General features: G+C 39.5%; 1 long non-coding RNA gene across 1 annotated transcript; it reads left to right on the forward strand.

The window, feature by feature from the left end:
- Positions 1-3,915: 3,915 nt before the first annotated feature.
- LOC311088645 lies at positions 3,916-5,311 on the forward strand. The gene is made up of 4 exons (XR_014607542.1): positions 3,916-4,188; positions 4,540-4,604; positions 4,815-4,917; positions 5,092-5,311. It is a non-coding gene; the product is annotated as an uncharacterized lncRNA (long non-coding RNA).
- The last annotated feature ends 9,611 nt before the right edge of the window (positions 5,312-14,922 follow it).

The following is a 14,922-nucleotide window of genomic DNA, read 5'->3' on the forward strand; positions in this document are numbered from 1 at the left end:
ACTGACATTGATAATTAATATTATAAATAAAAAAAGAAATAAAAAAACAGTTTTTGATGTCTGAAATGTTCCATCCTCAGGCCGCTCCAGATCCTGGAGAACTGCTTCCAGACATTCTTCTCCGGGCATCGCGTCATCCTCATCTTGGTCCCTCTCTGAGACCCATGTCGAGAGGTGGTGTAGAGAGCCGTTGAGTCTGAGCAGCCGAGGCTCGTACTGCGCCGAGTGGAGGTGGAGTGGCGATGGATCGGAGTCCAGGTCCGACAGCCTCGAAGGGTTTCTGTGTCCTCCACTGCCGGGTCAAGTTTCTGTCGAGCCAACAGAGACATCAACTGGCCGAACTGCTCAGGGTGCCGTGGAGGCTTCTCCAGTGAACAAGAGCTCAACAGGTGAGACTGAAATAAGGCTGGGCGGTGTAAAGTCTACAGAGAGAGATTTTGCTATTTCATGCATAACTGAGTCAAGTTTTTAACATGTCCGATTTACTGTTGCTCGACCAGCACTGATATTTTTTAAATAAAACAATGGATCTAGCAAGCTAATAATTGTCTCATATTTTTCTGTTTGTTTTTCAGAGTCCTTTGAGTCTCTCTATAACGTGGAAAAGATGATTGGATCTGGAGGATTTGGAAGGGTGTTCCGGGGAACGCGCAAATTTGATGGCAAAAAGGTAAATCTTACTGAATTGGACAAACATTTTGCTCTTGCATGCATCAAAACACATTTAAACAATTTGCAGATGGTTTAATACTAAGTACAAGGTGCTTGAATACTGTTACTGTCATTGAAACTAGGTTTTTGTGTGTGCAGGTTGCCATCAAGCGGATGCGCAAGATTGACAACGATCGCTATCTTAATATTGTAAGTTGGCCAAAACCTGAATGTGTGTGGAGTTGTTTAAGTGCAGATTACTGTAGTTAATACACCCGTAGGAAGCATTAGGTATAAGGCCCAATCCCAATTCTATTTTATACCCCTTCGCCTACCCCTAACCCTTGCCCCTTGAAACAGAGTGTCAAGGCATAGGGGTGAAAATATTCCCCTAAGAAATGGGACACCACTACTACACCGTTACATGTCATTATACATCGTAGCTAGCACCTACGTCACAGGAGATGCGCCAATGTTTATCACAAACTTCCAAGATGCTGTCATCAGCTGTAGTCTTGCGTGAGTTACAGCTATTTTTTGTATTTTTCTTCTGAAGTTTGCAGAAAACAACAGAGATGACGATATCTTCGACACCTAAAGCTGCGTTCACACCAAACACGAATAGAGCGTCTGGCGCGAGTGATTTCAATGTTAAGACGCGTTTACGCGCATCTGGGGGTCTTGCGGCGCGAATGAGTCGTTTAGTGCGGCGCGGTGGACGCGAATTCGCCTCATTCGCGCGCCCACTTCGCTTCAAACTTTTGCTTTTTACACGCGTCATATTGTTAACGAACTTCAACGATTTTTTTGCAACCGTTTCTTTGAAGAACATGACCGTAAATATGAACACAAGATTGAATGTGACAAAGAAAATTATTATTGGCAGTCATGTTGCGTCTGTAGCCGGTGTATGCAGGTACATTTCTCATACCCCTTCGTTTGAAGTGTGGTCCCGAAAAATCTTCGTTTCAAGGGCTATCTGGCCCTTCCCCTTCACGTGCACACGCAAAACAGAGGGGAAGGGGAAAGTGAAGGGGTAAGGGATAGAATTGGGATTGGCCCTAAATGTGATCAATAAGCCTAGAGGCACCAAATAACTTTGAGCTGAAAAGGCTCTTTTGAACGCATCTAAAAAGATCATAGAATAGTACATTTCAAAATGATGTTTTCTTCAGATTTTTACCCAGCAAACCTTCTATCTGCTTCTTCTCTCTAGCCTGGGCATCCCGAACCTCTCGTTACAGAAGTGGCGCTGCTGATGATGATGAGGCGAGAATCCATAAGCCCCTTCGTCATACAACTGTACGAGTGGTTTGAAGATCCTAAAGGATTCACTCTGGTCATGGAGTATCCCGAACCCTGCGAGAGCTTGCTGGACTCAATCACTCGTCAGCCTTGGAGTGACTGGTTCTCACGGGTCGTCATGATACAGGCTGTGCGGGCAGTGCAACACTGCATCCATCGTGGTGTTTTCCATAATGACATTCATGCGCAGAATTTCCTGTTGAAGAAAGACACGATAGACCTCAAGCTGATAGACTTTGGCTGCGGTCAGCTGTTTAGTAGTGAAGGCTACGAGAGCAACATATACAGGGGTGAGGAAACCTGAAGGTAGTGACTTACTAAATATTTGATGATGCTTTAAAAAAAAAAGCTCAACGATGTGCAAACGTCTTTCTTACAGGAGTTCCGGGTTACTGCCCACCTGAAGTCTTTACAGAACCTCGATTCCACGCCGTCCCAGCAAATGTCTGGTCTCTAGGAGTGTTGCTGTACGAGTTGTCGAACACATGTCTCCCTTTTCTTAATAGAACGGAAATCACACAAGCCAAAGTTATATTTCAGAACCGCAACTTATCCAAATGTGAGTGAATAATGATGATAACATTGATATAAACACACATAAAGCAAATGATTTGTACAGAAAGTTAAAGGTTGAAGTGTGTCAGAATTTTTAGATATAGCTCAACGTATAGCGAAAATGTCAGGTCACATGGTCATGACTAACCAGCTCTCTCCTTATTAAAATGTGTACAGACTGCAGGGATCTGATTAGACAGTGTCTAGCCCGGGATCCAACTAAACGCCCCAGCTTAGAGCAGATGTTAGAACATCAATGGTTTGATCGTCATCTACACTAGATTGGAGAAGTTGAGGAGATTCACTCGATCAGTTTCAGGTGTGAGGAAGTTTAACAGGCAGAGGAGGATTATAATCTTTTGTCTTCAATTCTGGATTATTTGTAGTGAGATTTTCAAATTTGTGTTCATTAGTATTCATCGTTATCTTACTGTGATTGTGCATGTTCTTGTCAAGAGGATACAGTGTTGCTTCCGGTTCCTCCGCCAAAGATTAAGCTCTCACATAGGGGTGAGTAAAATGGCTGGGCTGGTCCAGTGGTGTAATTCAGTCATCAAACTTAAGGGAATGGTTGGCAATATGAGTTTTTCTGTCATTTAAGTTGCTGATGCTTCTGGTTTTGGAATTTCTTTTAACAACCTCAGGACAAAATGCAATGCTGCTCCAGTTACCTGCACCCCCAGAACTGGCTAACACCGCCATTAGACAACCAGAGAGTCCTGCATCTTCAGACAGTAATTTCATGTTTTTATTTATTCTACTTTACAATGCAAATGGAATATAAAGTATTTTTAAGTCTGGGCTCAAAACAAAGTCTTTCAACCTTCCTGTTCCTTTTTCAGTTTCTGGATGTTCTCGTCCAACGCTTCACCGTTCACCCACAAGGTCTGAATCATCAGAAGCATTTAGTCCAGAGTCAGCCAGTAAGTCAGTAAACATTTTTTTTACTACCCTCTACACACACCTTGGCAATAGAATCGCCATTGGCTAGTAAATTTCTTCATGTCCATGATCAGTTGCATTCTTCATAGTTGTCAATTCTCCAACCTCAATTATTGTAATATTACTTTTCAGTGAGCTTCAACGCTTTTTTTGTTTGTTTTTTTCAGGATCTAGAGGTTCTCGCACACCTCAGCGTGGAGTTCGAAGGCCATCACAGTCCGGGAGCAGAAAAGGTAGGGCAGTGAGTCCATGATTAGTTGCATTCTTCATAGTTTTTAAAGACAGCTGCTCCTGCAATAATGTCAATAAGTGAGGTAGGAGAATTAACAACTATTTCAATGAGCTTCAACGCTGTTTTTATTGTTATTTTTCTTCAGGATCTAGGTGTTCTCTCACACCTCAGCGTGGAGTTCGAAGGCCATCACAGTCCGAGAGAGGCTTATTCCCCATGTCTCAAGCTAGTACGTCCATGGTCAATATTTATTATTTAGTATCATTCTTTAATAATCATAAAGTAAGATTTATAAAATACTTGACAAAAATAAATGAATGTATTTTCTTCCACAGAATACCAGAAGTCAGTGCTTGGAAAGCTAGTTGAAATTCTAGATGAGATAAAAAGAGTCGGGAGGCACTATGAGCCCCTGAATTCTGCTGTCCATGTTGCTAGAAACCTTAGAAGAGTTTGCTCAAGAAGAGGCACATCTCAAGGACCGCAACCTCTGGGAACAAAGGGTAAGATTTATACAGAAATTGGACTAAACTATGTCAATTAGACTAGACCCCCCCAGTCTCCAAAAAGTCTAAATGATCTATATTGTACAAAAATATTCTTTTCTAGTGCATCTGTTAACATGCACAGCTTTATAGAATGTGTAATTGAGGGACACACAGTGAAGGCGTATTTTCATGCCTTTGTATTAGAGGTGTACTACTGTCCCATAATATTTTGCATGGACTCAACATGTATGGATGAGTCAACATGACCAGTTCCCATTTAAGCTCAATCTGGCAACAATCAGTATATTACCAACACCATGGGTTTATTCATAATGTATTGAGTGTCTTTTCATGTGTCATGTACAGGTGTCCCAGCTCTCAATGGTGGGAGGGAGGAATGATAAAGACTGCGTCCATAAAGTGATGGACAGGTATTAAACAACTGTCACATGCTCAGAATATAGAATGTAATTATGCAGTTACATTTTTACTCATTGCCTGCTCTGTTTGCCCTCCTCTTAGCACATAGAAAATCAAAAATGCGGAAAGAGATGATTCATTAGGAATAATGCAAGCATAAAGGAATATTTGTAGAATGTAGGCGTGGACCTCACCCTATGATTTTGTGCATGTATTCTCAGGCTTTTCACCAACAGCCTAATGGCTTCTTTCAACATGAAGGGGCGCGGGGTAGCAGTGCGAAACAAGCCTTCCAGGATACCATTTTTTACTCTGTGGTAAAAGGTAACTGCATTTTTCATGTTTATATATATATATCTAATTTAGCTTACCAATTGTATTTCTTTTGGGAAGGTATGCAAATCCATGCAATTGTTAATTGATTAAATGTAAATACAATGTGTAGTGGGAGCCTTAATGATGTTATTCATGCACCATCTAATATATTTTCTTTTGCAGCTGCAGTAATGAAGTGGAGTAAAACTGCCACAGAAGTTGAAATCAGGGCTGCTATGGCTGAGACACTTGAACATGCTCCCGGGAGAGCTGGAGCTGGAGGTCGCAAAGTGTGAACATTTGTAGTGTCAATTTTCTGAGTTGTGTTTTGTGTTGACTCTTGGAATGTGAAATCCGTGTTTTATTGCACTATATTTTATTTAAAATGTGCTGTTTTAAGTATAATAAAGCTATTCTCTCTTTAAAGCATTTATTTCATTCATATTTTAATCTAAAATGTTATTTGGCATGTTGATGTGTTGGGACTTGAGAATTGACAATTGTCAATAGGCATCGAGTAAACGTTGAAGATTGACGTGTTTTCAATGTTGAAAAGTTGAAAAATGTTTATATTTTATTTAACATTTGTATCTCTTGAATTGAAATGTTGCATGTATATTTGTAATAAATGTGAAAGAAAATCGTAAATGGGCTTTTTCGTTTGGACTTGTTTTGGGATCCTTTATTAATTTGGATGTATTTTTTTATTATTAATATGGATTTATTATTATGCAACAATAACAAATACAAAACAGTAACAAACAATAATAGACAAAATAGATACAAATTAAATGAAAACAATATCACAGGCAGAAAAATGGCACATCTTTCACACTGTTTACATGTCTGACATTTATGTATATTGTGACATTTGTTAAACGCTATTTATGATGGTTTATTATTAATTTTGACCATCCTTGGTCGTCAGTGATATATTGACTCACTCACTCATCGCCATCTACTGGTGTAATGATGGAACAGAGAGGAGAAGAAATCAGGAAAGGACTCTGAAATATGAGTGTTTTTGCTGCTAAACAGACACTGAAGAGGACATAACTGGACAACACTATTACATCACATAATTAACTATTATCTTTCAGGTCATTAGTGCAGTTATTCAAGTCATGGTCCCGCAATAAAAATAAGAGTTACACAACTGGCTACTCGTGGCCATACACAGATTGGAGGAGTTTCACTTTTATATTTTATACACTTTTTTTATATTTAGTTTTAACGAAATGTCCCTACAAAGATGACAGTATCGGAAATCCTTTTCCCTCTAGAACCATTTTTGGGTCCCCATGAGGAAAACAGCTTAAAGGCGTGGTATAATGGCCTTTTCACAAGATGTAAAATAAGTCTCTGATGTCCCCAGAGTGTGTATGTGACGTTTTAGCTCAAAATACCCCACAGATATATTTATATAGCATGTTAAAGTTGTTACTTTTGAGGGTGAGCAAAACCGCGCCGTTTTTATCTGTCCCTTTAAATGCAAATGAACTCCTGTGTGTGTGTGTGTGTGTGTGTGTGTGTGAGAGACTTTTGACCTGAATACGCACCGCATTATGGGGACATTTGGGTTTATGAGGACAGAGGCCATGTCCTCATAAATCGACAGTGTACATGATCTTGAGGGGCACATTGTCACGTGTGACATTTTTTTCACCTCCTAATATGCTCCTGGCACAGAGCTCTTACGAAGAAAAATAAGGATGCTGGGTACTGTGCGAAAAAGAGGGTTTTCACGACGCGTCATCAGGCCGGAAGTCGCCATATTGGAGGCACTCCGCATCACAACAAAGCACAGGCACTGAAGTATATCCCGAACGTCGTCAAGGAAAATGTTTCAGGTTGTACCAATAGGACAGATCGAGAAAAACATTTGGAATATTATCGACTTCCAAAAGTTATTAAAAACCAGGGAGAGGAATGCCAGAAATTATCAGAGGAAAGGAGGCTTTTGTGGTTGGCAAAGATCTAACTTACGTGGGAAAAATCTGGACAACATCCGGATTGGTTCTGCACATTTCTTGTCAGGTATTGTGAAATGTTGATTGCAGCGGCTCATAACATTTCCTATTGTAATGATAATAATATTTTTAATAGTAAGTAGTAAAAACAATTATTGCTTTTATTGTTTTTACTGTGTGCTTATTTTACTGTAAAGCACTTTTTAAAATTGCTATATAAATAAAGCTGACATTGACATAATATAATTCATATCAAGCTACTGCATGTGGCATTAATGACTTAATATGTTATTCTTATCGTTCTTAAAATGTAGAGCTAAAATGTGCTGTATTTCTCATTATATTCCAGGTAAAAAGTCTGACCTTTACCAAAAGGATGACCCAGATTGGGTGCCATCTGTTGGACTGACAGGTCAGCACGGAGGTTCACCTCAGTCAACCAAAGAAACAGGGAACTCACGCTACAAGCGTCGCATGAACCGAACCCAGCAGAGACTGAAGGCTGAGACTGATGATGACCCCACCACAAGTGATTATGTCAGTGATCATTTTTGCTGCACAGGGGCTCAAACTGAATTGACTGGTGATGTCATTGAGGCTATGACCACTAAACTTCAAAGTCTTAGAACTGAAAACATTCAGTTGAGCTCTGATGTTGCACATGTGTCCACTTCCTATGACCAAAGTGCCTTTGTTGATAAGGATGAAAAGGTTTTATTTTTCACTGGCCTACCTACATACCAGATACTGTTAGTACTCTTCACATTCCTTAGTCCCCACCTCCCTGTGAGGAAGTCACTTGATAAGTTTAAGCAGTTGATGCTGACATTGATGCGTCTTAGGCTTAATGTTTCCACAACCTTCCTGTCATATGCATTCAACGTGTCAATAGCCACTGCTTCAAGGATAGTCACTGATGTTTATTCGCATGAAGCCACTTATCATATGGCCAGAAAGAGATCAATTGCAAAAAACCATGCCAATGCAATTCAGGAAACATGTGGCGTTATTATTGACTGTTTTGAGGTTTTTATAGAACGTCCGTCTAACCTTATAGCCAGAGCAGAAACATGGTCTTCCATAACACAATTAAATTCTTGATTGGTATTACACCCCAGGGCACAGTCTCCTACATTTCAAATGCATGGGGAGGGAGAGTAAGTGACAAATACATAACTGAAAACTGTGGACAAACTTTTTGGACAACATACTTCCTGGTGATCTAGTTCTTGCTGACCGTGGCTTTAATATTCAGGCCACTTTAGGTTGTAGAATGGCTCATGTACAAATTCCAGCCTTCACTCGTGGAAAGTCACAGTTAGCTCCTGTTGACTTAGAAACCACAAGGAAAATTGCCCACGTCAGGATTCATGTAGAGCGTGTGATTGGTTGTGTGCGCCAGAAATATACTATTTTGGGCGGAATATTGCCAATTGATTTCTTGATGTGCAAAGATAGTGATGGGTATTGTACCATAGATAAGATTGGACTTGTCTGTTGTGCTCTGGTGAACTTTTGTCCATCAGTAGTTGATTTTGACTAAAGTATATTTTTATATGGACTTTGCCAATAAAAATATAAATTAATCTATGTCTGGACTTGTCTATATAGCCTAAAATGATCTATAAATGATTGTTAATTTACAGTCATTAAGTCATTGTTTTGTTGTGGACGACAACACACAGCATATCACTATCATCAGAACACAGATTTATTAAAGGAAAAACACACTTTTATCAGAACACTTATAAATTATACACTACTATAAATTATACATTATAATATAGTGCAATACACTAACTGTAAACACAATTTTGTATGTAACTTGAGTATAACTTTTTTTTGTCAGCATAGCTTTACAAAAATCTCACCAACTTGAAATCAAATGCCAAAAATATTTAAAGAACGTCACATTTTCAAAAAAGGTGCACAATTCTAAATGAATTAAATATAATTTAACCTACATTAAAATGAAGTGCAAAACTTCACAGCAGCCAACTAAAAGTTTTATTTTTCGTTTTATTACTTTGGAGTAGGGTTGCAAAGGGGCGGAAAATTTACGGTAAATTTGGGAAGTTAAACTGGGGAATTTTGGAAATATTCCATATTAGAAACTTTCCATGGGAATTTAGGGGAACTAACTGGGAATTAATTGTAATGTAATCGATCATTATATCATATCCAAGCATAAATGTAAACAGAAGTCATAAGAAAACATCCATGCAAAATGTTTTCAACAGATATTTTAACAGATTTTTTTGTAAGTAGTACAGAACAAGTTTTAATTATTTTATTGAACAATCACTTGTTTCATGGAATAACAAAAACAGGAATATTGGGTTAAATTAGAGCCCGACCGATATGGATTTTTGGGCGCCGATACCGATAAAAAAAAGCCAGATACCGATATATCGGCCGATATTATTTATGTGTATATTATAATACAGTAGCAATATTATTTATGTGTATTATAGTACAGTAAGTTTGGACACACTTTCCAATTGGTGTGTACAAACTTTTGATGGGTACTGTATATAGAATACACAGTATAAACAGAATAAACATATAAACGTTTTGCAATGATCACTCAAATGTGGTGATCAAACACTTGTGTGACAAAGATATGTAATGGGGGCAGGGTGAATGATAGAATGAGAATTTGAGCTGTAACCAAACTAGTTTGCATTGCATTTTATATTATATTATATTCTAAATACTGTTGCATAATTTTCACTAACGACTTTGTCTTTTAATTTAGTCACGTTATTTAAAACATAACTTGTATCAATAAATATATCAAAAGTGTCACTGACAAAACCTTATCTTCTATTTTTAATCTTAATTTCTCTAATATCTACCAGTGGAGGAAGAACTCAGATCTTTTTAGTAAAGTAAAATTAATAATATCATAATGAAAACGTTTATAATTACATATGTACAGTAGTTTTATACTATTTTAAATAAGTAGCAAGCAAAATGTACTAAACGTGAAACTAGGCTACTCTTAATGCAAAATGGCCCTATATAAAGTGTTATAATTATATAAATTATTGGAATATTGCTTGATGTTGTAACGTAGCAGAATGAGCTTTAACACTGTGTCTACTCTACACCGGACGCGGCCGTTATTTTTTGCCACTTTTGCCAGTTCTTTGTGACAGCTTTTAGGTGCTTTATTGGCAGCGCCATCCTTACATAAATCACCGCACGCTGCATTTTTTTTAAATATTAATTTATCGGCCATTATAAATGCCGATACCGATAGTTAGGAAAATGCCTAATATTGGCCGATAATATCGGCCCGCCGATATATCGGTCGGGCTCTAGGTTAAATATTACTCATCCCCCAACCCCACTCAATCAAAAATGCACCCCCATCCAAAAATCCCCACAAAGTCCCATTCAAAACATATTGCAGGAGGCAGAGAAAAACAGCCATATGAGATAGCTAGCATCTGCCTTATGTGGTAAATAAAGTTATGCTAGCTTATTTAGCATCTAACTTATCAGCTTGCTATCTACTAGATGAATACATTTGTATGTGATATTTGCAATTTAAACATTCACTAAATATATTTCCCCATAATATCATCAAAACTTACTTCACTTTGTTTAGTCCACAGGCTCAAATGTGTGCCTTCAATAGTCTTGTGCTTTGGGCTTCTGTACATGTGATGGAGGCATGCACAGTGCCAGTAGGGGGTGTGGCCTCAGTAGCCATGCAGTAAGCAGTGTGCTATGTGCATGTGATTGAGGAATGGCATGGATATTCAAGTGTATTTGAATGGCATCTGTTTGTTTTAGTCAAGATTATGCTAAAATATACTTTCTTCAACTATATCTAAGTTCCCTATGAAGAGCCAACCCTCAACTTTGAAAATTCCCAGTTTATTCCCGTTTATTCCCATAAATTCCCTTAAATTCCCATTAATTCCCATGGAAAGTTTCCATCTTTGAAAATTCCCAGAATTTTGCAACCCTACTTTGGAGGTTTCTTTCCTTTTTTTTGGCAGAGACTGGGGTATCTTTTGGCACTGTGGGCAATACCATTTTCCCTTTGGTGCAATCTTAACATTAATGCACGAGTAGTGAATCCACTTAATATGACATTTTGCATTATCACATAGAATCATCTTTCCAAACTCAACCTGGCCACAGAAACACCAGGTTTTTTCTTGGTCACTGGCACTTGCAGCAGCACAACCAGAGCCATGTGATTCAGCTGAGGCAAATATTCCAGGTTGTGAGGACACAGTGGCCATGGTAGATGAAAGCCTTGTGTAAAACTTGCCAACTAACTCTGGCATAATGGCTGTGTCGAAAATGTTCTTGCTTTTCTGGCATATCATACCCCAGAACTCTTCATCAAATAAAAATTGCTCAACATGCAAATCCTTTTCTGTCCAAACCACAAAATAGGCAGATTCCAGTTTGCACACCCCAAGTTGAGTTTGCACCTGGTAGAAATACTGGTGGTTTCGGTTAAGTGTCAGTTTCCCTTCACCGTCCTTCTCCAAGTAAGATACACTCTCTAACTTGTCACTTTTCACACAGAATTATTCTCAAGGCTATAGCCTACAACACAGTCCTTGCTTCAATGTCTTTTTACAACAACAACTTCTTTTTAGGTTTAATAGCGGTTGTCAAACTTTCTTTTAAGTCACTTTTAATGTTGTAATTATGTTGTATGATGTAGTTTATATTACCCTTGGCCCTACAGTATGTGTGTTTTGTTTGTCTGTTTAGTTTACTTTTGTCCCTTTTAATGTTGTTGTTTACTAGTTGTTGTCAGCAACGGTTGTGGTAAAGCACACGGAGATGAAGATTCAGGCAAACAGCCTTTAATAAACTCCAAAGACAAATCCAAGAACAGGTAATCAAAGTAAACACAACCTTAACACAAATGAGATCGGACAAATGACAATTGGAAAGACTGTCTGCAACTAAAATACAAGGCAAATGAGGGTAATAATGACAAACACCTGTGATCATTAAATGAATCTCCATGACAACTTATAAGTGGCGGGAAAACTGGTCAAAGGAAATCAGGAAACGAATGAAAACGAACTAAAAGTGAATGAAAATGGAACTAAGACAAAAAATAACTGAATGTCTGAAATTTGTATACATTTGTACTTTTGTTGATAAACCTAAAAATAATAATAATAATAAATTCTTGTAAACGCGGGGGAAAAAAACACACAACTTTCACACATTCTAATTGACAGATTGTTGTTGTTAATGTTATTTCAACAAACAATTTGCTTCGTACACTTCGTACACTATCATTCAACTGAACTGGGCAAATGCATGTCGAGAGTTTACACAACACCTTTTTCAACAAAAAACGTATAACCAGAGAATGTCTAATAAGGCGAGAAGTTTCACTCTCAGTACACTTCCGGCTTCTGAACTGTTGCAGTTCCACTCTGATTCCATATGAGGGCGCTCACAGGACGAGTGCAGAATGAATGGAGGTCTATGGCGCTATACACATCAAAATCCACTTTTCTCAGGATATAATTTTTTGTCTAGTAATTTGAATGTTGTATTCGAAAGGAGATGCAAAGAAATTACACATTGCTGCTGGGTGTTAGATTTTTTAGAGTCACTTATTTGCTTTAAAAAGTATTTTAAAGTGTCAATGACGTCATACACATCGTACGACCAGAGATACTGCTTTACGGCAATCCTTCAGTCACTTTGGTGCTTTCGCGCTCTGCACTTTCTTTTCACTCGAGGCATCGACAACACAGCTGACACAGGTAAACACACGTGCTAGAAGAGTTTTTGTTTTGTTTGTTTCTGGTCCCGCTTCAGATGCCACGATGCCATCAAGCGGTATCTCTGTTCGTAATCAGTCCTTCACTGACCAATCAGCGTTCATTAGCAGAATGCTAGCGTGTTATGGGCAACAACAACTCTGTCGTATTCTCTAGTTTATTGCGTGAGTAAAAAAGCACACACCTCCCGTGACCTCTTCCAAGATTCACATTTATTGAACTCCCCCACAATGCCCCCTCCTGGGCAGAAACAGTACTCAGGATCTAAACCATGTAACATTATGTTATGTAGTACACGTTAGTTCCACTACATAGATTATCCCACATCTCCCCTTTTAACAGAAGCAATAATAAATAAAAAACAATGACATATTTTCCTTAGTAGACATCGCTTAGAGAACAACTCAACGAAGAGCAATAAACAATATCTTTTGTACAGATAAACATTACCTGAAAACTGTTCATTCCAGGCTACGAAAAGTTATGAAAACACATTATCAACAGATACACATGTATATATTTTTTTTCAACATACATCAGCAACATTTCTCCTTTCTTTCTTTTTTCTTTTTTTTTAGCCACTGAAGGGGAGTAGTAAACTGCTTGACTACTGTAAGAACAGTCCCCTGAGGCTACAGTGGAGTGACTATAAATCCAGTCTTTTAGGTTTTACGACTGGCCTCCCAGATCTGGTTCTGGTTACTGCTCCTGTTGGACTGACAGAATATGTTTGGGGTGCCAGTGCATTTTGTGTCTCTGTACTGTTCTCGGACAACTGGGAACCAGCATGGGTGTCACACCCACCCTCCTTTACATCCATAGGAGAGAGGAAATGACGGTTCCTACGAACAGTTCCATGAGGCACATCCACTCGGTAAGAACGGGGTGTTGGATGTTTCTCCACCACAGTTCCAGTCACCTTTTGATCTGTGACCCACACCTTATCGCCAGGTGAGAGCTTATTCAGGTCATGCACTCTATGCCGTTTGTTGAAATATCTCATATCTGTACTTCTTTTCTCTCTCTCTCGAACACTTATAGCGGTGCCATCAGGTAACAAAGGGTCCAGCAGTCTCGGGAGGGTTGGCACCGTAGTACGAAGACGGCGTCCCATGAGCAACTGGGCTGGGCTGTACCCATTGTGAAGTGGAGTTGACCTATATGACAGTAAGGCAAGGTAGGGGTCTTGCTCTTTTTTGAGGAGGTTTTTTACGGTCTGTACAGCCTGCTCAGCTTCTCCGTTGCTGCGTGGATGCTTCGGGCTACTGGTGACATGTCTGAATCCATAAGCACCTGCGAACTCTGAGAAAGTGCTGGATGAGAACTGTGGCCCGTTATCACTCACTAATGTCTCCGGGATGCCGTTGCAGAACTGGTGAGTGAAAGATCTGCCAACTCAACATAACGTGAATAGTAATCCACAACTAAAAGATAAGTTTTCCCTTTCAGGACAAACAGATCTGTCCCTAGCTTTTGCCAGGGCCTCTCAGGAAGATCCAATGGGATCAACGGTTCAGTGTGATTAGTGCGCTCTTTAATGCAAGCATGGCATTTCAGAACCAGCTCGTTCAACTGCTGGCTAAGTCCCGGCCACCACACACTTTGCCGTGCACGTGCTCTGCATTTAACTACGCCTTGATGCCCTTCGTGGAGCCTGTCGAGAACATCATTCCGCAATGCAGAGGGAATGATGAGTCTTGTACCTTTCAGAAGAAGACCGTCATGAACAGATAGGTAAGCTCGCTCAGACCAGTAAAGCTTCTCAGTCCCTGTACAACAACCTGACTCAGGCCATCCATCCTGACACATTTTCATGACATTTGAGCAAACACTGTCTGATTTGAGGTGCTCTCTCAGGTTGTCCAGGAAAGATTGACTTGCTGGGAGATGCTCCACAATGCTGTCCACGTAAATGTTAGTGCTCTCCATAAACTCGTCATCCACGATTTCTTTATGAGCAGGTAGCGGAGCATGTGACAGAGTGTCAGCAGTCCATAAGCTCTTTCCAGGAACATGAGAAATCTTGTATGAATAGCGCATCAGTCTCATACGGAAACGCTGGATGCGGGGAGGAAGGGCATCCAAATCCTGGCCACCAAGGAGACTCAACAGTGGTTAATGATCGGTTTCCATATCAAAATACTGACCAATCAAAAAGTCACGAAATCTCTCACATGCCCAGGTCAGCCCAAGGGCCTCCTTTTCTACTTGCGCGTATCTTTGCTCAATAGGAGTAAGAGACCGTGACGCGTAGGCAACAG

The sequence above is a fragment of the Abramis brama genome (assembly GCF_963993115.1).
Source record: "Abramis brama genome assembly, chromosome: 8".
Taxonomy (NCBI): Eukaryota; Metazoa; Chordata; class Actinopteri; order Cypriniformes; family Leuciscidae; genus Abramis; species Abramis brama.